A 27,069-nucleotide genomic window follows, 5' to 3' on the forward strand; every position below is an offset into this window, starting at 1 on the left:
GAAGTAAAAAAATAAGTCCATATCTATTGGAAAGTTAACAACTTCTTACTCCCTGTCAAAGAGAAAGGAACACAGACTTAGGCCATCAATCAAGATCTGCAGATCATCCATTTTAGTAAGATAAAATTCACACTGACTTCCATGGACCACAGGACCTCCCCCAGTCATTTCCAACCTGACTCAGACCTGCTCAGGAAGGAGAGTGTGGGGTAGACAGTGACAATCTCCTGACCCATGTCGCTGCTGTGAGGAACAGCACAGCTTCCCCAGGGCACCACCTACCACTGGAGAAACTGTAACAGGACAGAAGGAAGCTGTCACCCGATGCCCACCCCACAGCCAAAGGAGAGCATGGCTCTCCTGCACTGCCCAACGCGTGGGCCGGCCCTCGGTTGCACAGGGCACAGCAGATCCCTTCCCACACCATCTAGAAGGCTGTGGGGCATCGACTCGGTGACTCCCGCCTTTCCTATCACTTCTCAACCTTCCTTGAAACTCAGGCCACAAACCCAGCAAGACATGGCAATGCTAAAAGCTACTTTCAGAAAACTCCTGCAAGCAGGTCTACCGTGCTGACAGCTCTCCTGTGTCCCACTGCACGCCAACATAAGACATCAAATGAACCCTTTCAACATTGGCAAGGAGCCATAATAGGATCACTAAGACTTAACTTTCTGCAAAAACAGAAATAACTTCTACTTGTATACAGAAATCCAATGCCTCTCAGATAGTTTAGTGCCTGACAAACACAAATAAATACACACACTACAAACTGCCTCTAAGAGTATGTTCAGGGATCTTGGGAGAATCTTCTTTGTGTTCTTTCCTGTTCCTTCCAACAGCATGACTGAATTTTTTTGAGCTACATCATTTTGCCTCTTTTGAAAAAAAGAAGTCAAGTCTTTTCTCCTACAAATAACTTTAAAGTTGCTTTATTAATGTAAACTTCAGAAATAAGAAAACAAAAAAGTCAGAGTAATAGAACATTCCAGACAGTTTATTAAATAAAATACAGCAGCACTTCTTGGGTGCTGGAAACGTTCATGCTTCAGCCTAATGCCTTTACAGCAGCCCCGTCATGTGTTAATGATTACATATATTCATTCACTACCAAAAATAGTTTCCTCTAGAATTATGCACAAAGAACATTTGTCCACAGTGAATTTCAATCTTGGCTAGTCTGCTTGGGTTACAGTTACTCCTAATTTTACAGTGGCAAAAATCCAGAAGTCTACTTTGTGCTAGCAGTTTATCTTTTATGTCAGAATACGTTCTCCAGCAATTCAAAAATTGGGAAAGTAGCAGCACCTAAAAACTGAGATCTTTACTGATGGACTTAACACACAGATTACCATAACAAAATCTCAATTATCTTATCTGAAAAAGCATTTCTGTCCCTCCTTCACTGCACCCTCCCGCTTCTCCTCTAATTTTGGTCACCTTGGGAAACCACAAGTAGGATCTTCCTGATCAATTTCACATGCCTTAAGGAATCAGTACATGCTATCAAGACCGAAACATTTGCAAGCTTAGTTTACAAGTTACAAAACCAGTAGAAAAGGAAACATCCAACAAAAAATTATGTCTATTTTTAATATGTCCACTGTCTTACAAAATATGAGTGCTGGAGTGGCAGGGGAAAGCTGCTGCACATTTTTCTAAGTACAGACATATATTAAAGTGTAAAACATTTTACATATATTTTAAAAGTTAGCCACATAGAAGCCTCTCAAAGATTTCTCCTGTGCTGCTTTGAAGCCATCTATTCTCCCCCTCTCCCCTCCTTTTTTTTGGATTCAGAGAAAAATTGCTCCATTCCTGCTTGGAATCCAAAGGAGAACAGGAAGTAACGTCTGAGCTCCATAGAGATTCATTTTTATTTGCTTACAGGACGTGGCGGATTCAAAAACTGGCTTCATTTTCCAGTATCCTTAAAGGACCTGACTTTTTATTTTTTTCTTTTTGGCAGGGAGCATGGTTGGAACTTCAAGTTCAGCCAAAATAGACAATAAAACAGTAAGAAGGCATAATGCCAAAAATGCAAAGGCAGCAGCGTCCAGAGCATAATTCCACCCTTTTTTCTCTCCCCCCCACCAATGATTTACAGACGAAAACGTAAAAAAACAAAAAACCTTCTTTGTCCTAGAATGAACTCATATTTTAAGAGCCTACAAACATCTCAGACCCACTGGAGGCAAGCTAAAGAATGATATTGCTCATTTAAGATGACAGATTTTTTTTTTAATCCATATGTTTTATTGTTATGTTCTTTTGAATATCCTACTTTGTTCTCCTTCTTGGGAGAAAACATTTGTGTGAAGTAACAACATGTGGAATCTCTCACACAACACAATATAAAATTTGGTTCAAGAGTAGCCTCTTTTTTTTCCTCCTAGTTCATGATGCACATTTTTAGACATTATTCTCACTAGAAGTATGCCTGTGTTAGCCTCTAAGCCAAAACAGTCCCAATTAATTTAAAAAATCTCATTTGCTGTAGCAAAAATGATTTTTTTTTTCTTTTTGGGAGGGTCTAAGCTGCAAATAATGCTCTGAAAATTATATGCAATGACCAACAAATAAGTAAAGCTTCTTTGTGAGGATACGTGCAAATGTTTCCTCACGTTTTCAACAGGAAGCTAGGCAGGATGAGTCTGGGGGAAGGTCTGGAAACTGTATAGCAAAATTGGAGGGAAAGACAAAAATAGATTTTAAAGAGGATATTGTCTTCCTTACTGCATTAATCGTTGTTTGGAATTAGAAGCTAACTATTCAGTGTTTCCTTTCCATCGTATAAAATTGAACCTATATAATTTGCAGAAAATATCCAGAAGCCACACACAATGCCTTCTATTTATTAGCAGGAGTCAAAGAACTACCTCTGTGGAAGCTTGTGTCTAACTTGGAAACCAAAAAATGGCAGAGTAGAGGCCAGTTCCTTTAAATAGGAAGTGCAGAGTGCACCTGAAAAATATTAACTTTTTCCTTTTAAAGAGAGGAAAGAAAAAATAACTATGACACGTGCATTAAAAACAATTAAACTGTTAGCTGAAGACAAAAGGGTAGACTTTCTGGCAGGGTGCAAAGTATTTTGCAAAGATTTGTGAGGCCAAACACTAGAAATGTGTGTGACTGTAAGGAAAAGGATAAAAAGACCATCAAATCACCAAGAATTTAAACAGATGGTCTTCCGAGGAACTGTGGGATGAGATCACTTTGAAACAGGTGAGCCAAGATGGCACAGCAAGCTGAGCTAGGGAAAATACAGCTCTTCCAGCAGGATTAGTAGGAGCACAGTGCAATCAGCAATGGGGGGTAAAAGGGAAAAAACCCCCCAACTTCTGAGTTAAGTTACGTGGCTGTGGCATTTCAGGTCGCCCCATTCAGAGAAGAAAATGCAGCAGGTACAGTTAAGTTTAAATATAAAACAGATGGCATCTGCACAAACTTCCGCTGATCCTGGAAACAGAGAAAGGCAAAACAAAACAAAACCCCCCAAAAACTTCACACCCCATGCAGACAATCAGGAAAATAAGCTCAGAAAGGATGAAACCATTGGCTGCTACAGATTCTTTACCAAATCCCTGCAATTTTCAAATGATAAAAGACAGCTTGCCTATTTGAATGCTTCAATAAGCAAGTATTTGCATGAGAGATATATCTTGCTTACTGTCACGTCAAATACTAGAGCAAAGACCACACAGCATTGTGGTCTTCTCAATGTGACCTTCTAAAAGAAAAAAAAAAAAAAACCAACCAAAAAAGAAACCCAAAAAAACCCAACCAAACAAAAAAAAACCAAAACAAAAAAAACCCAAAAAAAACCCACAAGGGAAGATAACATTATACCTGCTAAAAATATATCCACTAGGATGCCTATGTTTCTAGAGGAAAAATTAGGTTTTTGATTATGGATGGCTTGGACAGAAAGTGTAACTTCATCTGAATCATTATTTCTCTTGTGAAAATTCAATTTCAGTCCATTTTGTATCCATCCTACACAGGAAGTCCAGCTTGCTGGCTGGCTGAAGGGACCTGTAGGGGTGTGTTAGGAAAATGCACTAAGCAGCACATTTCCCAACTGCTCCCAGCATCTCTCCCTGCCTTCCAGCCTGGCTGGGTGCTGTGACACCTGGACACTCCTCGGGCTCAGTGCTGCACTAACCAATATGCAGTGATTTGAGGCAATTCCCAACTGTTTTGCATCCATTTGTCTCCAACCACAAGGCTGACCCCTTGTACAAAAGAGAGCACATAAGAACAATTTAAATTTTCAAGCACTTTCTGTGTGAAATTTTTTTTTAATTGTCAGGTTAAATCCCAGACTTCACTCAAAACTGAACTCCACTTTACCCCACGGCTAAATGAGAGGTCAGTCTGCAGTTCTAGCCTGAAATCATACACCAGAGATAACAACCATTTGTACAACAAAGTTAACATGACTCCTCAGGACACTACACACCCAGCACAGCAGATGCACTGAGGCATTTTAGAGTGGAACAATATTGTTGCAATATGCCCCAGTGATATCAAATCTTTTGGGTCTATAAATGCAAATGATGATTATAACCAAAGAACCTGGAGATGGGTGCTCAAAGTCAGGGCTGTTGGTAGTTTGCGTTTGGTGTTGATTGCAGGTGAAGTGGGGGACAGTGTTTGGTTTAGGTTTTATTTTCAGGTTCCTTTTCTTTGTTGTTTGTACAAACCTGTGTAGGAAAGACAGCACACTGGAATCTGTCCACTGCTTTTGCAGTGACGTCAGATGAAAGGGCTCATCTAAATTCCAGGAGCAGCAAAGTACAAAGGGAGTTGATTTTAGAGCTGAATAATTTTCACTCTAAGAGGACTCGCTCAGCATTAACAGAGATCCTGTGTGTGTTTATTTACTGGTACCATGTTCTCTGTTAACAACCCAAGAAGAAAAAAAGCCCATCCCCACATGCTCTTTATCAGCCCCAGGAACACTCTGTTCAAACGACAGCAGAATGGTTAAGTGGCCTAGTGGGCCTACAAGCAAGAAAGAGAGCTAAGACCAGAGGAACGGGAACCAAGCCAATTGTCTAGACAGCAGGCAAAAAAACATGCCGGCTAAATTTAATCAGCTGCCTCCTTTACTTTGTAAAGTGAATGGGTAGATTAGAGACAGGGTGACACATAATTTGTGATTGAAATTGCTTGTTTAATCATAATTTAAAAAGAGATGAACTTATCCCAGTTCCATATCCATCATTCTTATATGTACACATAAACCAAGGGCCATCTTCACAATAAACAGCAGCTGATGAAAGCCTCCAGCTTCAGCAGTGGCTCTGCACTCTCTGTATCTTTACAGATTCTTTTGCTCATCCCCTCACTTGTCTTCACAAGAGAAAAAGAAGCCCTTTTTCAAGCTACCATAAGTTTTCTGCTCTTCACAGAGGGTCTTTCAAGATTCAGACTGGCAGCTTCTTTCTTGAGAAGGGGCAAAGTTGGCAAAGGACAAACAACATGATTTATAACATCTACTGACTGGGATCCATTGCCCAGACTGTGGTACAGAACAGCTGGCAGGACAGTGAACAATAGTTCTTATTAGAAGTCTGCTATTTAAACCCAGTAACTATATCCAAAATTTGATCCAAAGCCCTTAGAGGAAACATGGTGAAATTCTAAAGCATTAGGGGAGGCGGGGGACAGGCACAGGGAAAAATCTTCCTTTGGTGGCATAGATGTTGGTAAGTCTTAAAATCCAATTTAACCTTGCTCTAAAATTTAAGGTGGAATTTGTGATTACAGACCTTGTGCAGTTCATCACCAGAGGGACAGAAAACAGGAAAAAAGGAACCTTAGAAACATTCACAGTTAGAGCAGAAAACGATCAATTCCAAAATGGTGTTAATGTAATTTCTTAAGTTGCACCTCTCACCACCATTTCTGTCTTAAATAGCTGAGATTTGAGAAAAAGCAAAATGAGTTGGTAAGATTATTTCTAGTCACTTTTAATCTGTAATACAGCCACTGAAAATGCCAGTGGAAATTTTAATGAACATCTGAATATGAACCAATACTGTTGTTTAAAGTTTCAGCTCCTCACATACTTTGGTTACACTGTTTATGGCAACAAAATTAACTCTCAAGCAACTGTACACAGAATTGACAAAGTTTTGCTTAAATCTACTTTAAAAAGTATTCAAATGAAAATTTAATGCTGAAATAGTCAACCTTACAAAATTAATAACTCTCTTTGATTTGAGTTTTGGGGTTTTTTTCAGAAAACATCAAAATACTTTATATTACTTTCTCAGGTTAAAATAAAACAGTGTATTGTGACAGTATTTTTAAAAACAGAGAATGAATTTGTTTCCTTGAAAATGTTTCAATGAACATCCAGTGTGAGGATACCGTAAAAAGTTAAAATCTTTACACTTCTTTTATTCTAAAAAAAAAAAAAAATCACTAAAATCTATTTAGAATAAATTGAAAATATATTCAGATTAAAAAGAGTACACCCATGGATATGCTGTGCAGTGCTTTCTGAGACGCTCCCGTAAGTTATAAGCTTATTCATTCCAACAGCAATAGCTAAAATGCAGAACATACACAGAAAACATATTCAAAGTTCAGAGTCACAAGCATTGACGTTAAAAATGCTATCTCCTGCACTTAGACTCAGAGAACATATACACACCATAAAATTCACACTGCAGTTCAAATAACCCCTATTTCACATGATGTCAGAAGTGACAGACCAAGCTATTTATAGGCTTTTGATCATGGCTGTAAAAAACCAAACAAACTCAAAAAAAATTGCATCTGATTTACAGATAATCATGATCAAAGAGATTATATTTAAGTGAACAGCTATGATCACAGCAGGTCCCCATAATCACCTCGGAGTATAAAATACTGAAAAATAAACACTTTCAGGCTCACCAAAGGAAAGCATGGATATAATTTATTAAATCAACATATTACCTCTTAAAAATGTCTGCTAACACATAACTACAATATGCTGGTAACAACAAACACATATATCTCTTCTTTATAGATTAACAGAAACATCCACGCTTGAATTTTTTTTAATAGGTGCAACTATTTAAAGGGGAAAAAAACCCAAGAAGAATCAGCAAGTGAACCTGTATGGAATCAATAGACTACTACTGGGTTCACCTACAAAATACGACACTGCAGATGATTTTCAGTCAGTTTGATCTTCCACATTAGAGTTGCTTGGGGTTCCATGCACCTGCATAAAAGCACACTAGCATAGAAGAGAACAGTACTACAGGCAAAACAGACTTAAAGTAAAAAAAATTTAAAAAAAAAAATTTAAAAATTTGCACTAGGTGAGATCCTGTTCCTCAGTGCCCTGCAGAGCTGCTGGGTCTGTGTCACCTCTCAGAAACAGACAATGGTGGGTAAACCAAACCACTACAGGGCACAGATGGTCGGGGCTTTATTTCAGTCCATATTCAAACCATATAGGATCTAAAATACAGCCCTCAAAGAAGACGGATTTCAGCCTTTCTTTATTGTCTTAGTTATACAGAGGAACAGGCAGAAGGCACATGCTGTGAGCCCAGAAACTGTGAAACAAGATGAAGATGGAAGACAAAATTCGTATGCCAATGAGAGAGCAAACACCTCTGCGAGCAGCTTTCTGATACCCACAAATGCATGCAATGGAACAGATGTTAAAAAATATAAGTAAGAGGATATAAAGCAATACAAGTGACCTGGTATAGCAAACTGGTACGTATTTGATTCCAGGGTTAAAAGTTAAATGAACAGACACATTCTGGCAAAAGGCCAGCTCCTAACAGAACACAAGCCTCGTAAGATTTGAGTTCTGGTTTTGATTTCAAACCCATGAACTTTAAGTGGATTTCAAATCACGCAAAACATGCTCACCCATTGCTATTCATAACAGGCAAGACAGACAAACAAGCTCTTATTGGGGCACAGACCACCCTATGACTTCCCAACCTGAGGCTGGCAGAGCAGAGCCCATGCATCCCGCTTGGAGACAGCACAAAGGAGTGACCCGCAGCTGGCAGTGCCCCTCCTGGGACTGCCGAGCGACCCAAAGGCTCTCTTTTGTCTGGGCTTCGCTGCTGTTGTTGTTGCTAAGTTTACAAGGAAAGGTTTCTATTCGAGGAAGCAAAGAAAGGGGGGACTGGGAACCTCCTGCAGCATTTCAATGGCCTGGCTGGAGCTGTACCCATGCACAGCAGTGATGTTACAATGCCCATGGGCTGAAAAAACAGGAGAAAACACTCCAGAGATCAGCAGAAACTCTTAGAGGCAACCAGGTGTAACTGGGAAAGAGGAACAGCATTTGAGGCACACTGGCACTTCTTTTTCACACCTGCAGAGAAGCTGCTGTGTCTGCAATCTCATTTGCTTTTTCCAGTCTCAGGCATACAGCACAATTTTATTTTTTTTTTAAATTTTATTATATGTAACATTTCATTTATGTTTGGAAGTCTGGAAGAGGCTTCAAAACTGAATGGTACGCATCCCACTAGCTCTGACTCTGACACTTGTGCAACAACTGCACCAGTTTTCTTGGAGATAATTCACCCTTCACCTGAAAGGGCGTATCCTAATTCTGTCCTAAGAGAATGTGTTACCACCGTGCTTGACTTGGAATTAACCGTGAAAAGGAGACAGGACAAAGATACTGCTGCAGTTGGAACATGCTACAGCCCAATGTTCTGTGTCGTCCATACCTGGTCTCTTGGTATTGGTCTCTGGAATACTTGGGAGGTTTAGATTGGTTATCAGGGAAAGGTTCTTCCCCCAGAAAGTGCTCGGGCACTGCCCAGGCTCCCCAGGGAATGGTCATGACCCCAAGGCTGCCACAGCTCCAGCAGCGTTTGGAAAATGCTTTCAGGCACAGGGTGGGATCGAGGGGTGTCTGTGCAGGGCCAGGAGATGGACTGGATGATCCTGGCTGGTCCCTCAGGATTCTATGGACACTGCACCCCTCTCTGTTCTGAAGGAGTAAAGCAGCAATGCAGACTGGTTACTGCCGTCAGCAGAGAACACCAGAACTGTTAATGACAAAGAGGAGCAAGAAACTCATTCTTCAGCTTTCCTCCTTTCCAGCAAGTTCAGTCAGAGCAAATTCTTTGGCAAAAAAAGGTAACAAAAAGATCCAAGAAATCAAACATAAATCTGGTAATCTGCCGAGAGGGGAAGAGCAGAGGGAAGAGAACTGGCAGGCCTTATGATTAAGCACACTTTGTGTTATCCAACAGATCCAAGAGTAACATACAGCAACTGGACTCTGTACAAGAAATCTATTACACTGCCTGCTCTCAAGTTAAGTATATTGCTGATTTCAGAAATATCAAAATGCCTAATTCTGGATGCCTCAGGAATAAACAAGAATGAATTTGTATTCTACTATGCTTGAGACAGACCTAGTCAAAAATTTTCCATGAAAGCTGTTCCTCAGCAATGAACCAGGTTTTCAATAAAGCCTTTTCTTTCTTTTTGTGCAAAGTATTCGCTTTTGGATGCTTTCCTGAGATGCAATCCAGCTAGGAAACTAGGACCCTGGAGCAAGTAAGCTTATTTTTGTAATGAAAACCTGAAGTTTTCACTTCTTCCTTTTAAAGAAGTAATTCTCTTTGGTGGGAACCTTTTTCTGGTGAGATCTCTTTTTTTTTGGGGGCATTTCCATGCAGGGAATCCCTTTAGATTCCACAACACTGGTACATTTTAGATTTTAGAAGAGTGAACCATTCTTTTTTGCAGTTTTAGTTTTCCTTTAAGTAGAACTCCAGGGAAAATACTGATCACATGAGATCACGGTCTATTCTGACCTTGATCAGATCTAGGGATCCTTGGGACTTGTGGACCTGCAGCACTAGTCCCTGACCTTCCTGTTTGAATAGATTATATTAAAAATAAAGAATAAATGTTAATACAGCTTAACTGCTCCACTTTTAAAGTCAAGAAAATCTTAAATAAGGCCTTCTAGCCTAAAAGCCTTCTTTGTGTAATTTTTAAAAGCCTACTTTTCACTATTTCATCAGGGAAAAAGCACTCCTAGACAGAAACCTCAGTACCAATGTATAATCAGGGCTATGTGTTTATGGAAAAAGTGATAAATCCCTGAAAAAAATTGTCTCATAACTTAAGCCCTCCACAAACACTTTCGTAGAAAAATTAGTAAAATAACTTGGAACCAAGCAAATTGCTTTAGACTTGATTTTAAAAATCAGTGCCTAGGAGATCTGCATCCAAAAAATTTGATTTTCTTTTAAACCTTTTACATAAATACAGAAAGATTCAATGCTAAGTATGAAGCAGGCCCTGTTAAATTCAACAAAAAAAGTTTTTAAAGCAATGGTTTTTGCTTTTCTAGAGCAAAATTTTCCTAGATTTTTAATGAAATAAGCTGTCCTTAAATGCAAGAGAGTCTGGATAATTACAAATATTTAGATTCATATTCTCCCTTGGAGAATACTTTCAAGCACTCATCAACAGATTCCTAAGATTAAGTTAAGAACTATATTAATAATAAGCACTTTCTATCTGTTACACATAATTTCTCTTTATACACAGAGAGTGTACAGATTTTTCTTTTTCTCTCTCCCTTCTCCAAACTTACAAATCAGTCTGGTCACAGTAACAAGTGCAAAACAGCAACTGAACCTGTGCAATGTGCCTGATATTTGGATTTAGAGCATTAATTCTGCTAGTTAGCTGCAGCAGAGCACTCTTTTTAAGATACTTTTCATATTGAGTCAATAGTTTTGTGCTATTATATATAGTCAGAATGCTTTGATTTGATTTCTTTTAAGCCTGCAATCTTGTTCTGTTAAGACAGCATTGATTAATTTCAAAAGGACTCGTACAATCTGCTTGGCCATGCTACAGAAATCAGAACCTAGAGTGCCAGTGAGTACTACCTATTCAGGGTAATATGCATTACCTGTAATTAAAAATGGATAACCGCACTGGCTCCATAGTCAGGAAACTTTTCCAAATGCCTTTTCTGTCCCATAAAACCCATCTGTGGGTTTCCAGATTTGCAGTTGAATACTAACAGGGATGCGTGAGCAACTCACTTCTAGAGGAGGAAAAAGAATTAAGCATCTTTTTGACTCCATACCTACTAATGAAGGTGAATGCCATCCAGCACAGCAGAGGATTCCTTAAGGCATCACTTCTGCATCATAAAACACGTATACAACTAAAACTGTGCAGAAACTGGAGAATTAACAGACACAGCAACTATAGAGAAAATAGAGAAGGTAGCAACTACATTTCATACCTCATAAAAGCATCACATGTTCTAGCAAAACCTACTAAGACCTAATAGCTTCCCTTCGGTAAAAACCCAACTTTTTCAGTCTTATCAACCTCCAACATTTTAGATACAGAATTAATCTTAGGGGAACAACAAGAGGAATTTAAATTTGAACAATACAGAAGTCAAATGAGAAAGCGAAACATTCAGTTTTATAACTGATGGTCATTCCAATTGGACAAATAACCATATTATTTTCCTCTCATTTATTTTAGGAGACGTACAATACATTGCAAACATCACTCCTGGAGAAGCAAAAAATTAGCACTGACATACAAATATTTCATAGGGAAAGAGTTGGACGCAGGGGAATGACCCACACACAGCTCAGAAGGCAAAGCCATTAAATCCAACTTACAAGAATCATGTGTCTGGAATTAAAAGTATAGCATTTCAGCATATTTTTTACTAAAGAGAAAAAAATTATCTCAATTCTCCCTCTCTTTTCCAGACATTGAAAAAATATACCACAGAAGATGCTGAGAAACACTATAGTGCACTGTTGGAATTGCAATGTGTGCAGTTTCTGAGGAAAGCCTGTGCCATGTTTATTAGAGGCCACTCAAAGTGTCTCACGTTTTCCTGCCTTTGTCCTTCACACTTTACTATCACAGGGAAACAGAAAAACAAGCTGACATGTAGACTTTATTCCATACAGCTACGGTGCATGTTTTGATGCAGCATTTGGTGGCCAGCACGTGCTCCTGAAAGACGTTCTTGCCACCTCCAGGAACTTCAGCGTATCTATTTCATTAATTATTCAACCAGCTTGTGGGTAGAGACCAGTCAAAGAAAATACAGTTCTAACTTTCTTTAAATGACAGCAAAATAAGTAACAGTGCTATCTGCTACTTCAGCATCTTAAAGCTGTTTTAACACTTCTGAAAGGTTACAGAATCAGAGCAAAGCCATTGAAGCTGTATTTCAGTATTCACAGTGTATTCCTAAGAAGCCAACACACCCTCAGCTTCCATATCTGTTTCAACACTTCAACACTTCTGTGGTTCTACAGCAAAAAAGGCGCCTGGGAATGGAGTAGCTGTACCTACTTTATCTCTCTTCATATGCTTCTCCCCAGTGTCACCAGAAGGGTATCGATAACTCAATTTCTGTCCAAGCTATGCAAGCAGAGGGCAGCCTTCACTCTTGGCACAGTATTCAAATATGATGTTTTTACAACCTCCATGAGCTGTCTCACTTCACCAAAGTGAAAAATTTTATATAAATAAGACAACTGAGAGCTGGATCACAGCAGAACTTTATCAGTATATATTGTATAGCAATCATTCATTGTCAGGTATGACATTCCTACTGAAAGGATTTTTTTTTGTTTAATTTAAGGGTACTATAGCAAATGAGAAGAGCCAAAACACTGAAACTGGAGTCAACTTCCACTGAGAAGGATGGGACAAAGACTGATGGAGCCATGATATACAATGAAAACAACTACGTTAAACAGTAGTGACAATTCCAAAAAGTTTAAAAGAATTTTTCATCTCTCAATCCTGAAACGTAGGAACATCTTTTTCTAGTGTACTGTGTGGAAACTAAGCAGTATTTGTTGTTTGCATCTGCACATAGAGGGGCTGAGCTAATAGTGATGTGACACCATGGCCACATATGGGTTCCAGATTGCCAACATGTGCAGCCAAGGCTTGCTTGCTGAACTAGCTCCTGAAAAGTGTCAATACATTCCTATCCACGCTTAAATTCCGCTTTCAGGATCATTTTGTTGTTGCACAAGAAAACCAGCGATAAATTGAGACATGACAGGATTCAGGCTTAAATGTACATTAAAATACCATTCACTATCAAAGTATTGCAAAATAACGACACCGTGAGCCTTCATAATGGCAAGACTCAGCAAACTATGTCTGTCTTTTAAAATGTCTTACTGAAAACATTTAAGCTCAACGAGACAATTTTGATTCAACCAGGCTGGAGCAGCCACACAGAAGTTGTGTTTGCAGAGTACAAGGGTGACTAGAACAAAACTGGCAGTGAGGTCAGTCGGTAAGCATGGTACCCCAAAGAGCTGCGGCCAAGAGCATGCTTGATCACACCTTAAGTCAGAAAGGTAAGCTCCACTGGGAGAACCTTCTTTCCCTCCACTATGGAAAACGTTTGGTGGAAACTCTGTGGATTTTAAAAGAAATCTTTTACATTTGTCCCAATCCACAAACTGGCATTCAGCTACATTCTGAACAAAGACACCCACAAGTACCGCGCAGAAAAATCAACACTTGCCTGATTTTCCCTCATTTATTAGAAGAAACTCTGCTTCATTCTTAATGCAAAGACAGACGCTTTCTTCAGAACTAAACAAAGGGAGGCATCTGACTAAGAAACAGACCAGCAAACCAGAGCTGGATCTTTGATGCCCATTCCATTGTCTCAGCCTACCCCAAGCCTGTGCTCATGTCACAGGCTGCCAGCAGGTACCTGAGGAAGGCTGCTGCTGTATTGGGCTCACAAACACACAGGACTAGGTAATTTCCTTTTAGTTACAAGCCAATATATTCAGTAGTGACAGCTTTTTTCTCCTAAGTTTCTATGTATTATGTTAAAATACCAGCAAGTTATATTATGGAATAAAAGGAGAAATAAGTATGAGCGGTTTGCATTTTAAAATTTAATTTGTAAGTTAAAAGTTTCCCTTTTCCCTTGTCACTTTAAAGAACCTTGGACAAAAATTTAAGGTTTATTTTACTAGAAGTATTAGCAGACTAGAATTAAGAATTGTTTACAAAAAGAATCCTCCAATCTTGCTCAGCTGCACACATCTTCTCCCTACCCTAGCGGAAATAACTTATGCTAGTAGTAATACACTTCATCAAATTTGAGCCGAAGAAATGGACTTGTGAATCAGTTCTTTTATGAAAGACAAACTATTATTTGGTAAAATTACAGTAACACACCACAGTGGAGGTTCTGATAATACTGCTATCTGACAAGTGACTTTTTCTAAAAAAATAAGGACATAAACCAACCAGTGTTTTTCTTACCTGTGATGCACCTCTCACTGAACTAACAGGAAGATTCAAAGGGCGGGAGTCATAAACAGGTAGGGGGGAACTTAATTAAAATATTAAGCTATTAAAAAGTAACAAGAAAAACAATAAAACCAAACAGCCCTGATTTACAGCTGGAAGCAGCTCATTTCCTCCAGGGGAGTCAGCACCAGCTGTAATTACCTGCTGCATGGATTTACTCTGGCCAGGGAGCTACCACTCCCTTCAGCTGCTGGGAGCACTCTGCTGCTCCTGGCCAGTGCACTGAGTGCTCACACTACAGCTGATCCCTGCAGCTGATTTCCGTGCCCTTTTCCACCCAGCACCCCGAGGAACTTAGCTACTGACAGCAATTAAAGTAGTACAGAAGCAACTTTTTTACTTAGGAAGTGCATAAAAAAGAGAAGGATAAGTGCTCACATTTGCAAGGAGTCTGAGAAACACTCATCTACCCTATCCACTACTTCATCAGCAAAGATCTGTGTTAATTCAGACAATTCAACAGGCCTGACTGACACTAGGGCCACGCTATTTTTCAAAGTTTATAAAAAAACTTTTCTACCTACACCTAACAGAGGCACAAAGTAAGTCAGGGCGAGAAATCACCCAGAAATTCAAACACTAGTTACAGAAGGCTTCAGTTTCAAACTGCTTTACTTTGTTCTACCCTGATCTAGTGAAAACATCACGTCTCTCTCCTCCAGCCATTGCTGTTTCCAAGTAAACATCCAAATCCCAAAGGTGGTATAATAGAGCCACACAGCAGGTTCATGGGGCACTCCTGGAAGATTTCCCTGAGGCACACAGCTCACAGGATTAGAAAAATCATTAAGCATCTGAAAATGTGCTCTCCATCCATACTAAAATCAGGCTTAGTTTATTGAAATGGGAAAAAGGTTCTGGCTGGCTGTGCCAAGATTCCCGTGCAGAGTGGTACATTTTCAGATATGAAATGGGGAATCCTTCCCATTGGTAAATAATAATATCCTCACCTTAACAGAGTAAAAGTACATGCAGCAGTAAGCCCCTTCTGGGGGAATTACACTGTAGGTCCTTTTTTCATGCTATGAATTTATCAAGGTTTCACTCTATACAGAGGTAGATTCTTCTTCCTCTTTGCTCACCAGAACATTTAGCATGAAGTTACTCATCTTCCTTAAGACTCACATTAACTTTGTAAAAAAATTTAAATATGTATTTTTGATGCAGAATATGAAGTTAACTCTACTCTCTGATTAGCCTATATTTTATTCCACAGCTCTTCTGCAAGCAATTTTCTCCCAATCCCATCCTTATCCTGCATCCTTGAAAAAAAAAAAAAGAAAAAAAATTACTTTTTCAATTACTTTTTCAGAGGATCTCTTAACCACATAGCGGGCAAAGGCATACAGCACACCCTGTGTATTTAGATTTTGGTTTTTTTCTATGAACAAGGAAACTCAGCATCAGTCTGATGATTTCCACTTCTTCTGTGAACTTTACATTACTTATACACTGGAAACCAGAGCATTTAAAAGTAAGCATCAGCCATGACGATGAAAATTCTGAAAGTCTAGTCAAAACAATAATGACAAGGCGAGTTTATTTTTAAAAACCATTAGTCATTTTCAGGTCATTTAATTTTACAATGTTACCTATTGCTTTTGGAAAATATATATAATGTATTTTGAAATACAGATTTCAAAACAGGCAGCCTAGTTCTCCAAGCTGTCATGGGAAAGGGAAACCCTGCATGGCTACAGCCCCTCAGCTACTGCAGGTCTCAGTCTCAAGCACCAGTGTCCACCTTCACTGACATGTACTTGACTTTTTTAAGAGTCATTTTGCCATAAAATCCTCCATGGAGACAAGGTTTCATTTAACTACCTCCCCACAAGCAGAGGGTCAGCATTCAGACTGTCCTGTGCCAGTGTTTTGTTAAAGGAGAGCTGATGTGGGCTTTGCTGAGGCAGCTGTAGCAGGGCCAGTCAACTCAAATTAAAGGCTTTATAGACAGTAACGTGCTTATATGTGACCAAGTCAGAGACAATGTACAAAGTAAAATTAACTGAGCTAGCAATGTTTGACCATGAGATTCAGAAAACATGTGCAAAGCAGCCTCAGCTTACTTCTGAGTCACATATAAGGCCTGTAAATATTTAGCACTACAGCAAAACCATTTTAAAGCTGTATGTATACAGCATAAACATCACTACTACTACTGTAAATATGAGCAGAGGTTCACCAGCACTCCACAAAGGAATCAAATATCCAGAAATTTATGATGTTTTACGAACTACTAAGTTGTTCTTATTTCACATCCATTTCTCCATTACACATAAAGACTGGTCAAAAAGAGAGAGACAGAAACCATAAAGGTCTGTTTCAGCAACAGGTGTCAGCCGGAGCTAGGGAGAGATATCACTACTGACCCCCAAAGAGTATTTTTTAATGTTGAACCTATTCTATGAGAAGGAAGAACAGATCAAAATCAGCCATCAAAATGCAAGGTGAAATCCTAGTAAAGAAATTAAAAAAAAAAAAAGAAAAGAAAAAAGAAGAATGAACGACTCAAAAAGTAATCACTCCTACACTGCTGGCAGCTACTTGAGAGAGTTACTAATGTATTCAGATTTATTAATTCAAAGGGCTGCCTGAAGAGGGAGAGATTATGAAAAAAGTGAAGTATCAATGACAATTAATTCATCTCCTTGTTCCCTCTCCTCCCCGCCCCTGCCCAGTTAAAGCTCAGACAGAAGGTCCTACTTCTGATCGCCTTCACTTACTCACACAGCAGGCAACTAGTACATCCAGAAGGAAAGAATGAACCCTGCCTATCAACCTTATCACTCCCTAATTTCACACGAAAGGATGACACATCACCTGGCTCAGTCACCCACACACCATCACAGGCAGATAGCTCCTTCACACCCGCTCAGCACCGCCAGCGAAGCCTTCCCCAGCCACCTTCCCAGGCACCCGATGGCCTTCCCGGGAGAGCGGGCACACGGGGACAGAGCCCCTGCCCGGCCCCTCGGCACATCCCGCCCGGGTTAGGCAAAACCCACCTGCCGCTTGGCTCTGCCGGGGTCCCGAGGGGGCATTTTTGTGTTTGGGGTTCGGAGAGGTCCCTCCGAGATCCCTCCAGCCCCGCTCCGCCGACATCCCCCGCCTCAGGCGGCTCCAGCCGGACAGGGCGGCCCTTCCACGCCTCGGCGGCCGCCGTCACCCTCGCACGCTGCCGGGGACCCGCCGGCCCGCCCGCTGCCCCCACAGAGCACAGCGCTTTCCTCATGCCCGGCACGGACCGCCCGGGACCCCCCTCACCGCCTCCCCGGCTCGGCAGCGCCGGCCGTCCTGGGCAGCGCCGCGGGCTCCGCGCCTCCCGGCGAAGCGGCCCCGCCGGCCGCCCCTGCCCGGCCCCGCGCACCTGCGGAGGGAGGGCGCTTGAGCCCGGGCAGGGCTGAGCCCGGCCCCGGCAGGGCGGCAGCGAGCGGCGCCGGGCACCTGCGGCGGCCGGGGTGAGCCGGGGTGAGCCGGGATCCCGCCCGAGGCAGGGTAAACGGCGCAGGGCTGAGCCGTCCCGAGCGGCCGAGCCCGCGGGCAGCGCGGCTCCCGCAGCGCGGCCTCGGGGAGCGAGAGGGGCGAGCGGAGTCACCGCAGCACAGCACTCGGTCTTGAAGGTGGCTCTTTTTCTTTTCTTTTTCTTTTTCTTTTCTTCGAAGGCTAGTCGGGGTATTTTGTTTTGTTTGGGCGTTCTGTTTTGTTTTGTTTGGGTGTTTTGTTTTGCTTTGTATTTTGCACGCTGAAGAGGCTACGGAAACCTCTTTAATGTATTTCCTGTTAAAGCAATGACACTCATCTAAAAGACAGTGTATTTATGCAGTGCCTTTATTCCCAGAGCGGTTTACAATGCGCGGCCCTGACTTCGGGCGCTGTGTCCTGCGGTGCTTTCCCAACTCCAGGCATCTCCGGGATCCAGGTGCTCGCACACGGCTCAGCGCGTCCCCTCCTGGGAACAGCCGCTTCGGGATAAGGAGTGGCATCCCGACAATGACACCCACTCCTTACCCAGGTGGAGTGCAGTGGTTTTGTCAGGCAGCCCTGGTCCAACTTGGAAAAAAACAAACAAAACAAAACCCCAGGATTAAAGAGAAAAAACAAGAAGCGACTTGATACCTCAGTTCTCAGTGCATCATATTAAAGGATTAATGAAATTACTCAAAGCTCCATAAAGATGTCGAGCAATAGTACTTTGCTGTGCATTTCAATCACCTTTTGCACCCAGTCCCAAGGAGGTGAAGTGATGCACCTTGCATCCTCAAACCAACACATCTATCAATAGTTTCCCTTAAAACTGTAAAAACTTGAGTCAGGATCTTTGGATTTGGAATGAAACCCATACAGTGATTCTTGAAAGTAATTTTTCAAAAAGTATTTTTCAAAATACCAATTTGGTAATCTAAGAGAAAAAGTGTTAAAACAGCAAATTGAGGGTTTTTTTAAGTGATCTTTTACATACACTAAACTTCTAAAAGAACTTACCTGAAACCAGTTAGTTAAAATAAAGGAAAAACAAACTTTAAAAGATTGTGGCGTTTACAGTTCATAAATTGGAGCCCAGTTGCAGCTTGCTGGTATGATATTCTCATAACTCCCTGCAGTATTCCAAACCATTCACCACCATTTTCATGAGTGAAATGTAGTTCATGTCTTCAGTAATCAACCTTCACTCTCTGTTTTCAGTTAAATTATGTTATTTCCTACTAAATTTATTAACTAATTAATTGAACTTCTCAGTATCTATATTGGAGTGATCAAATGCTAGGAGTAAAACCCTGCATTGTACGAGGGAAATTTCATTCCCAATTCACAAGGCAAAAGTGTTCAAGTGGATTTAGATATCTGCATATGGGCAGAACTGTATAAGCAAAGCTTTCACTTCTGACTGGGAAATACTGAAAAAACAAAGATTTTTAAAGCTTAAATATAATAGAAATTTTATAGACATCATAAATGCTTTGTGCTAAAGATACTAGTGTTTACTTTCAGCTGATTAGATGCTCGTGCACACTAGGCGTATAAATAAAAAATAAGAATTAGTCCCCACTTGCACATCAATATGAAAACCTAAGATACTCAGTTGTTACATTTTAGGACTCTTTTATCTTGCCAAAGAAGAAGCTTGAAAGCATTAGTGTCAAATAAGTGTGATTTCCACACTGCCTCTTTTTCACACCGATACCAATCATGTTGCCTCTGCCATGTGTTGTGGAAAGGCCTGCTGTTTTAAAGTCATGTTCATTACCACTCTTAAAAGTGTCTTCTTTCACACATTCAAAGTTTGTCTCCACCTCTTTTTGCCTGTTGAAAGCAGCATGTATATAAGCCTCTGGAAGGCTTTTTGTGACTGCAAAAATGAGATATTAGGCATTTGTTTGAAGAAATTAATATGGCAAACAACAAAATTCTGCTAACACCCAATAGTGAGGTGCAATCTATTTTAGCAAGGATTGGCTAGAGCATTCAAACTTGGCTTAGCTGAGTAATTACTTACACACAAAGTGTGTAGTTGGAATTTCATAGTAAAATATTAAGCTGTGAGCACACATTCTTGCTACTTTTTTTTATACCACTTCTAGATGTTTATCCATGCATTACAACAAATAGAAAATTATATGGTTAAAATGAAATTTCAGTTCTATTTCTCATTTCATCACTACTTTTTAAGGTTTCTTTAGGCTTGACCTTTTCTGTGTTTATATCCCACGTAAAGGATTTATTTGTGATTTTTTTGGTTCAAATGTAAGCATAAGTTCAGTATAGCTTTAGTTGAATCATGTGCATTAGTGGTTTGCATTTTTATATCTCAAAGTTAGATCAATGAACAGGACATGTTTTCAACCTGTAGCAAGAAAGAAAATACCACCTCAAGTTAGCAAAGAATTTTTTGAGTAAAGTGTAGCTTTCTAACTGATGCTGGAGTGTTAGGCTCCCACCAAGAACTTACACGACAGCATTGTTTAAAAATTAATTGAAAAAGTTCATTACACTGACAGAAGCAAATCTTCCAGTCTGAAATCATGTTTAAAAAAAAAAAAAAAACCTTAAACCAGCAGAGTTTTTCCTAATTCTTAGTGAAGTTGCATACATGGCAGATACACTGGGGGAAAAAAACCCCAAATTTAGAAAGCTACTGGAATCTTGATTATGGTGCCAGTTAAACTGGCAGGCTTGAAGCAAATCAATATTGTTTCAGTTGTTTCCTAAGGCTGGAAAACCAGACTGTAACTGTTGTAACCAAGCTAGATAAGCACAAGCTATTGGCACAGCCTTCATTGTACTTACAAAATAGGAGCCAAGAGCAAAATTTTTGGAGGATCAGCTGGAAATGATGACCATAGTGGAATTTTACCAGGAGAAACATAAGAATTAGCATTGTGTCATGCCAAAACTGCATTGCCATACTTAAATAAAGCTTGCTATTGAAAAATAGTAATTTAGGTAAGGAAAATTACATAGGTGAACGTAGCTTATAATAATTTTCCAATTTCTTTTTTCCTTCAAATTCAAACAAAAAAAATTCAGATCCAAACAACAGACAGAAAGCTAAAATAGACAATAGCAATAAGATCTGATGGTCCATGTCATACAGGATTAGCTTCTCATCACAGACACATAGTTTTTGTTGATTAAAAACAAGTGTGAAAGCAGACATCAGTACCTCCCATTGCAATTAGGAGCTGGCAACCAGGGAATCATGTATTGCTCTTCTGGTCTGTTTGCCACTCATTTGGACTTTTTCTGACACCTTGCTAGACAAGAGTCACTGACTGGGGGTGAACAACGAAGTTTATACACAATTCAGGACTACTTGGAATGGGACAAGAGAGCAGGAACTCGTTTACCTGGCTGCTATTAGAAACACTACCTGGAGAGGTGCATATCCCCAGGATTTAGACACCTGACAGTTGGCAGCAGGAAAGTCACAGACTGGTTTTGGGCAGTGATGTTCTCTTTCAAAGAAAAAAAGGAAGTGTTGTGGACTGAGCTAAGAGAGAAACAGGTTTTAGCTTTTTTAACTCCATCCTGAAGAGAAATTATTTTATCATATATTCATTTAAAATAAAAGCAGCTGCTCTCTGACCACCAACTAGAATACAGAGCTCCCTCTCTGAGCCTTAAACACCATGTTAAGAGGTCATTCACAGTCTTGGGTTTTCTATCTCTATTCCAGAGAGTCCCTGATTCCTTACGTATCTGCCAGCATTTCCAAGGAAACTAAGCTAGCAGAATGCTGCAAATTTCTGAAGCAACAATCAGGGCAAATTCTGCATTTGTACTGAACTTGACCTGATGTCACCCAAGACTGCAAAATGGCCCAGACAATTCTTTGGATTTCTGCCTTTTTTTTTCCTGAGTTGCTGTCAGTTTCTGGAGGAGTAACAGAATCCTCACCTACGATTTTTGGAAAAGATCAGTTCCTAATCCCCAAAATGACCAAGCAGAACAGAATGCAGCCTGTTTATACAATTTCTTAACTTTCCTCAGAGTTCCTCCAGCTATGTGTGCACTTTGCTATTTGCTGTCTCTTAGGGCCATTGCAAGCTGAGCCAAGCAGGTGGATTTCTGTCCCTCTGAAGAAAACCCATGGAATACCAAGGGGCTCCAGCAGGCTGTGAAGGTCTGTGTGACTGGGGTCACAGCTCCAGCCTGGCTACCTACACTTCTCCAGCACTGCTTTCATTCATCCTCACAGGCTTGCATCACTTTGAAATCTAGTAATGCAAATAACAGCAAATCTCCATCTGAGATCTTGACAGGTTTATAATTAACCCCATTTTTTAATCCTTGGTCCAAGTTGGTGGTGTGGATGAACTACGCAGTAAAATATCCCAGTAGAGCCCACAGTATATCAAGATTCTTGGAGACAACATCAAAAAAAAACCCAAAAAAACATTGCAAACAAGTAAATAGTGACATTAAAAAGTACTTACCATAAACTAGATTTCTGCAAAAATCAGAAGCATCAATGTTCTGGGGCTGCTGCAGTCATCAACCTTTACATATCTGGCTTGACTCACAACAGTCAGCACTAAAACAAGGATAATGGGATACACTTCAACGTTCCACATGTTATGGGAGGGATCAGAATATTGTGACCTGCTATTTGGGAGTGCTGAGATTAAAAATATGCCAAAAGCATCAGATTTTCTAACTGCCGCATCAATTAGAAAGATCTGCATGATTTTCATCTGTGCTGCCATGGAACCAAGGGGAGCCAGATTAAAACCAAGCATGAGTATGACTGAAATCACACATACAGACTGCAGGTTTATTTTTAATGCAAGAGGACAGTAATATAGTGAGCACTGGCCAGTAGTTGTTCATCACACACACATATTGAAATGTCTCAGTTATTAATATTATATCTCACAGGTCCAACTCAAGTACAAGTTTCAGTTCTTGAGGAAATCACCAATGAACAGGAAAATGATGAGATCACTACTTAGAGAAATGAACATCAAAAAATTTCAGCTAAATCAAAAAATTGGACATTGCTTGAATTTTACATAAAAACCATACACGTATAGGTATTAAAATGGCAGTTTTGCTTCTACACCATGGCTTAAACCAGTCACCACAGGAGTTGTCAGCAGTATTTTTTGTTTGCTAGAGCACATTTTATATCATGTTATGGCAAATAATGTACTTTCAGGTTTTGAGTTCTCTCCACAAACAGGAGCAGTCTAAACACAGCAATATTTATTCAATTATTTAGCACTCTTCTTAGCATTGTGGCATTTTAATGTGCCACAACAGTGTTACTCACATGCAGTAAGCTTTAAAAATGTGGCATTTTTAACCTGGAAGTATTATTTTAATGGCTGAACAACAAGGATGGGGGCATGGAAAGAAAGTAGTATAATGCTACAGCATCAATCAACAATACTCACCAAATTGTACCATCCTTGGCCTGCTGCACAAGGCTGAATCTGCTGCAAACATAATCCAGGCACCTGTGGGAGAGATCTATAATGAGAATGATGGAAACCACCAATTTATTAGGTTTTATTTAGTGCTATCATATTTCACTACATTAGAAAACACAAGTGCTTTAAACAGGTGACTTTGCCAGGTAAGCACATTGTTCAAAACTTATTTCAGGAATATTTTTTAATAATACACTAGTCTATAATAACCTACAATAGTAACTCAAACTGATATTATGTAAAAATATACGATCCAATATAATTGAATTAAATACCAATCTAACCATTTTTATGCAAATTACTTTACTCCATCCCGCATATTTCTATATCTCTAGAGATCATTCTCAATTTCTTTTTCTGTAGCTTTTCTAGTGCTACACTGCATTTTGTTAATATCACCACTGAAGCTAAAGACAATATTTCAACACTTAAGCCTACCAGAAAATTATAGTTAAGATTTATACTGGCTTTAGTCACACAACTTTGCTTTCCAAGGATTTTTCAAAGTACTTTACCATAAAGACTAGAAAGTTCAGACAGTACACCAGCATTATTTTTGGTCTATTCTGAATTTCAGACTTGTTCTTGAGTGTATTAATAACCTTTGAACAAGCATGTTCATTAGAAGGAAGACTGTTAGTGCATCCTAAATTGCCAAACTCTTCCCATTTAAAGTCCCAGTTGCTTATAACTTTGCCAAACACTAAATGCTTGGGCTAAAATTTTCCATGCCATGTCTGTGTCTCAATCTGAGATGTGTTGGAAAATTTAATCTAAAATAAATAGAACCATTTCCAAGAATGAGTGTTGGGGAAAAACATTCTGTTTTACTGGGGGGGTAGGGGGGGAGGGAGAGAAGGGAACAATCAAGAGATATTTTCACTGCAGAGCCCACTTGGGCTCACTGCAGAGCCCTGAAATTGGCATGAAGGGATAATTTTGTTTAGAATTACACTTTTTTTACTTTCCCTGTGAAAATCAACTGAGTATGGACTACTTAGAAACCTTTGAAAAATTGCTGCCTATGTGAATTTACTGCAACATGGGACGGGAAAGAACTGCCTGATGGGCTGAGATCAGTCCCATGCAATTCTGATGTGTACAGTAGATGCCCAGGCCCAAAAGCTCCACAGACAATCCTGGAATGTGCTCCTGCAAGCCCTTGGCCCCCAGACACTCTCTTGTCTTGCACTGTTACACCGAAACCACAAAGCATGAGGAGAAAACTTTGAGTTTTTTGTTGTCTGTGTCATAGATACCTGGCTGCCATCACCGACACTATTCAGAAACTGAAGATGTCTGGGGCGTTGTGGTAAAAGAAAACTGTGAATGGAGAGGGGTGGTTTGTAGGCATTGAGTTCAGAGCAAAGTCACAGAATTCACTTACTGTGGAGAAGTGATGGAAATTAGAGGATAAAGAACTATATCTACTTCTGCTGTAGAGGTTCTGTGTGGTGGGGGGAAAAAAATAATGATCTTCTCCACAGCTAGACACCTAAGCATGTGTGCTTCTTTTCTGACTGGACATTCAAGATCATCATCTGAGGGATTGCTGAGCTGTCACAGCTGGAGCTGCAGGAACTGGGAATTGCAGCTTAGGCATATGAAATGCAGTCATCAAGTGATGAGCTCTTGAAGCTCAGGAAGCTTAAATTCAGCCTCTGACATTTGTGAAATGTTTTTAGCCTCGGGTAATTCCTGTGAAAGAAAAGCAAGTTGTTTGGCAGATTAACCAGACCATGGAAGGGTGACTGTTGTAAAGGAGGGATACCCATGACTGTCATCCATTGCCTTAGTTGAGTATGAGAATGGGCATTTGTGTTTATATGAAACTGTTACACTGTGAGTGAATGAAAGCACATTCAAAAAACTATCTTTTCAAAGTAAGAGCATATATCATAAAAAAACCCCAAAAAACCCAACAACAAAACCCACACCAGAATAATAAACTGAAGAAAGGAGAAAAACCATTCTACGACGTGTTCCATGAAATGCTGCCTCAAAAATAACTTGCCCTCATTTCCTTCAAAAGTTATCCTGCATAAAAAGGAAAGAGTGGAGTTTTTTATAGTTTGTGGCAGCAATAATAGCATTTCATATCAGAGCATCTCTGAAAGTCATCTCAATTTTACTTTGCATTGTGGATAAATACACCTATCTTTTCATCTGGAAGAACTGTCAGTGAATCATACAGGTTACTGCACTTCTGTTATAATCATTAGGAGTAGAATTAGAATTTTTCATCTGAACAAGCACAATTCTCAGTCATGTCAATCTTGATGCTTAAAAGAAGAGTTAAGCATAAACTAGGTAACAAGATGTTTAAGTGGTTTTCTTTCCTGCTCAACTAGCTCAAAATGAACAATCTAATTTCATTCTTTTTTCTCGTCACATAAGTGCATGAAAGATCTACACAATTTAAGCATTGCATAGTCTTTGTTTTGCATGTGAACAATTTGAAATAAACATTTTTATTGACTTAACAAAATGCCCTGAAGTAGAGGAGAAAGGACTCAGTGCCACTGAGCACTCTGTCCTGACTTAGATCTCTTTCATACAAGGGCTTTACTGACCTGTGTAGAAGTTAGTGTTTGCTTAACTCTATAGGATTAATATGTTCAGAAGCTAATGAATACTTTAGTAATTCAGGATACATATATGAACACAATAAAAACAAATCCTAAGTTAAAAAATCAAGGGCTCCATGGTCATGCACTTCAGTAATTCAGTGCACTAGTGATTTATCAATGCAGAAGAATTCTCTCTGGTGGCATAGCCAGAACCACTTGATGAAAGTTTCTGTTCCACAAAGGAAATGCTCAATCAGTCATCATGCCTGAGCTAACTTGGCGGCTACCTTCACTTCTTGAGTGTCTCAGGTAAGAGCTTGATCTCTCAAATTCGTATTGCACAATTCTTTCCACTGATTTTGCTTGTTTAAAAATGAAGAAGAAAATTGGCAACAGCTACAGTGCATATAAACTTTGTTAAATGCTTAAGGAACCTTAACATGGTTAAGTCTTTTTAGTGAGGGAAGAAAACTATGCTAAGACACTGTAGATGCTTAAGTCTCCTTAGGAATTTAGAGTAGCCCAGCCATGCTAAGGCACTAAGAGCTTAAAGGAACATTAATTGGTTAATAAGCTGTAAATTCTTAACCAATCTTAAAAGAGTTAAGTGCTCTAATCCCAAATGCTTGATTCTTTTATCCAGTCAAAATAATCAATGAGATCAAAACTGGGAGCCTCTGAAGTTCAGTATAACTTTCCTTTGTATTGCTGGGCTGAAGTCTGCAACCAGAGTCTGAATCCATGCTCAACCAAACCTTCGTGGCCAGGGATTCAACCTGCTTGGAATTAATGTCTCTCTGCCCTGTGGGTGAATTTGTACTAAGATTCAAGTTCTAAACACTGGTTACCTGAAATGTTAGCCAAAGCTTTTTTCTCTTTTTTTTTTTTTCTGATATTTTATGCTAGTGAAAGTAATTTACTGACCCTCCCTGGTTAAATAAAACCATTAGGCCAAAAACTCAGCAGAATATTGTTTTAACAGGGCAATCACTATAAACAGAAATCTCTGACTGTGGGGTCAGTAAGCCAGAGGGAAAGTGAAGATTAGGGCAATGTTCCAATAAAATTTATAGAATTAAGTTAGCCAGACTAATTTAAAATAATATGTCTCAATTGTATATATATATATATATATATATATATATATATATATGTATGTATGAGAAAAAAAAAACACCCCATATTTATTAGAAAGCAGTGACTTCCTTGCA

General features: G+C 39.7%; 1 long non-coding RNA gene across 12 annotated transcripts in view; it reads right to left on the bottom strand.

The window, feature by feature from the left end:
• Positions 1–22,890, bottom strand: part of LOC119707810 — a 242,900-nt gene extending 220,010 nt beyond the window's left edge. For 4 of the 12 annotated variants that reach the window (XR_005258882.1, XR_005258879.1, XR_005258872.1 and 1 more), the window contains exons 1-2: positions 22,293–22,886; positions 17,364–18,408 (exon numbers count right to left, since the gene is read on the bottom strand). This is a non-coding gene — a long non-coding RNA (uncharacterized LOC119707810). Of the gene's footprint in view, positions 1–17,363; positions 18,409–22,292 lie in introns of all 12 variants that reach the window. The other 8 variants (XR_005258883.1, XR_005258877.1, XR_005258874.1 and 5 more) reach the window with 5 other exon arrangements.
• Between the last annotated feature and the right edge of the window lie 4,179 nt (positions 22,891–27,069).

The sequence above is a fragment of the Motacilla alba genome, chromosome 1A, assembly GCF_015832195.1.
Source record: "Motacilla alba alba isolate MOTALB_02 chromosome 1A, Motacilla_alba_V1.0_pri, whole genome shotgun sequence".
NCBI classification, from domain to species: Eukaryota; Metazoa; Chordata; class Aves; order Passeriformes; family Motacillidae; genus Motacilla; species Motacilla alba.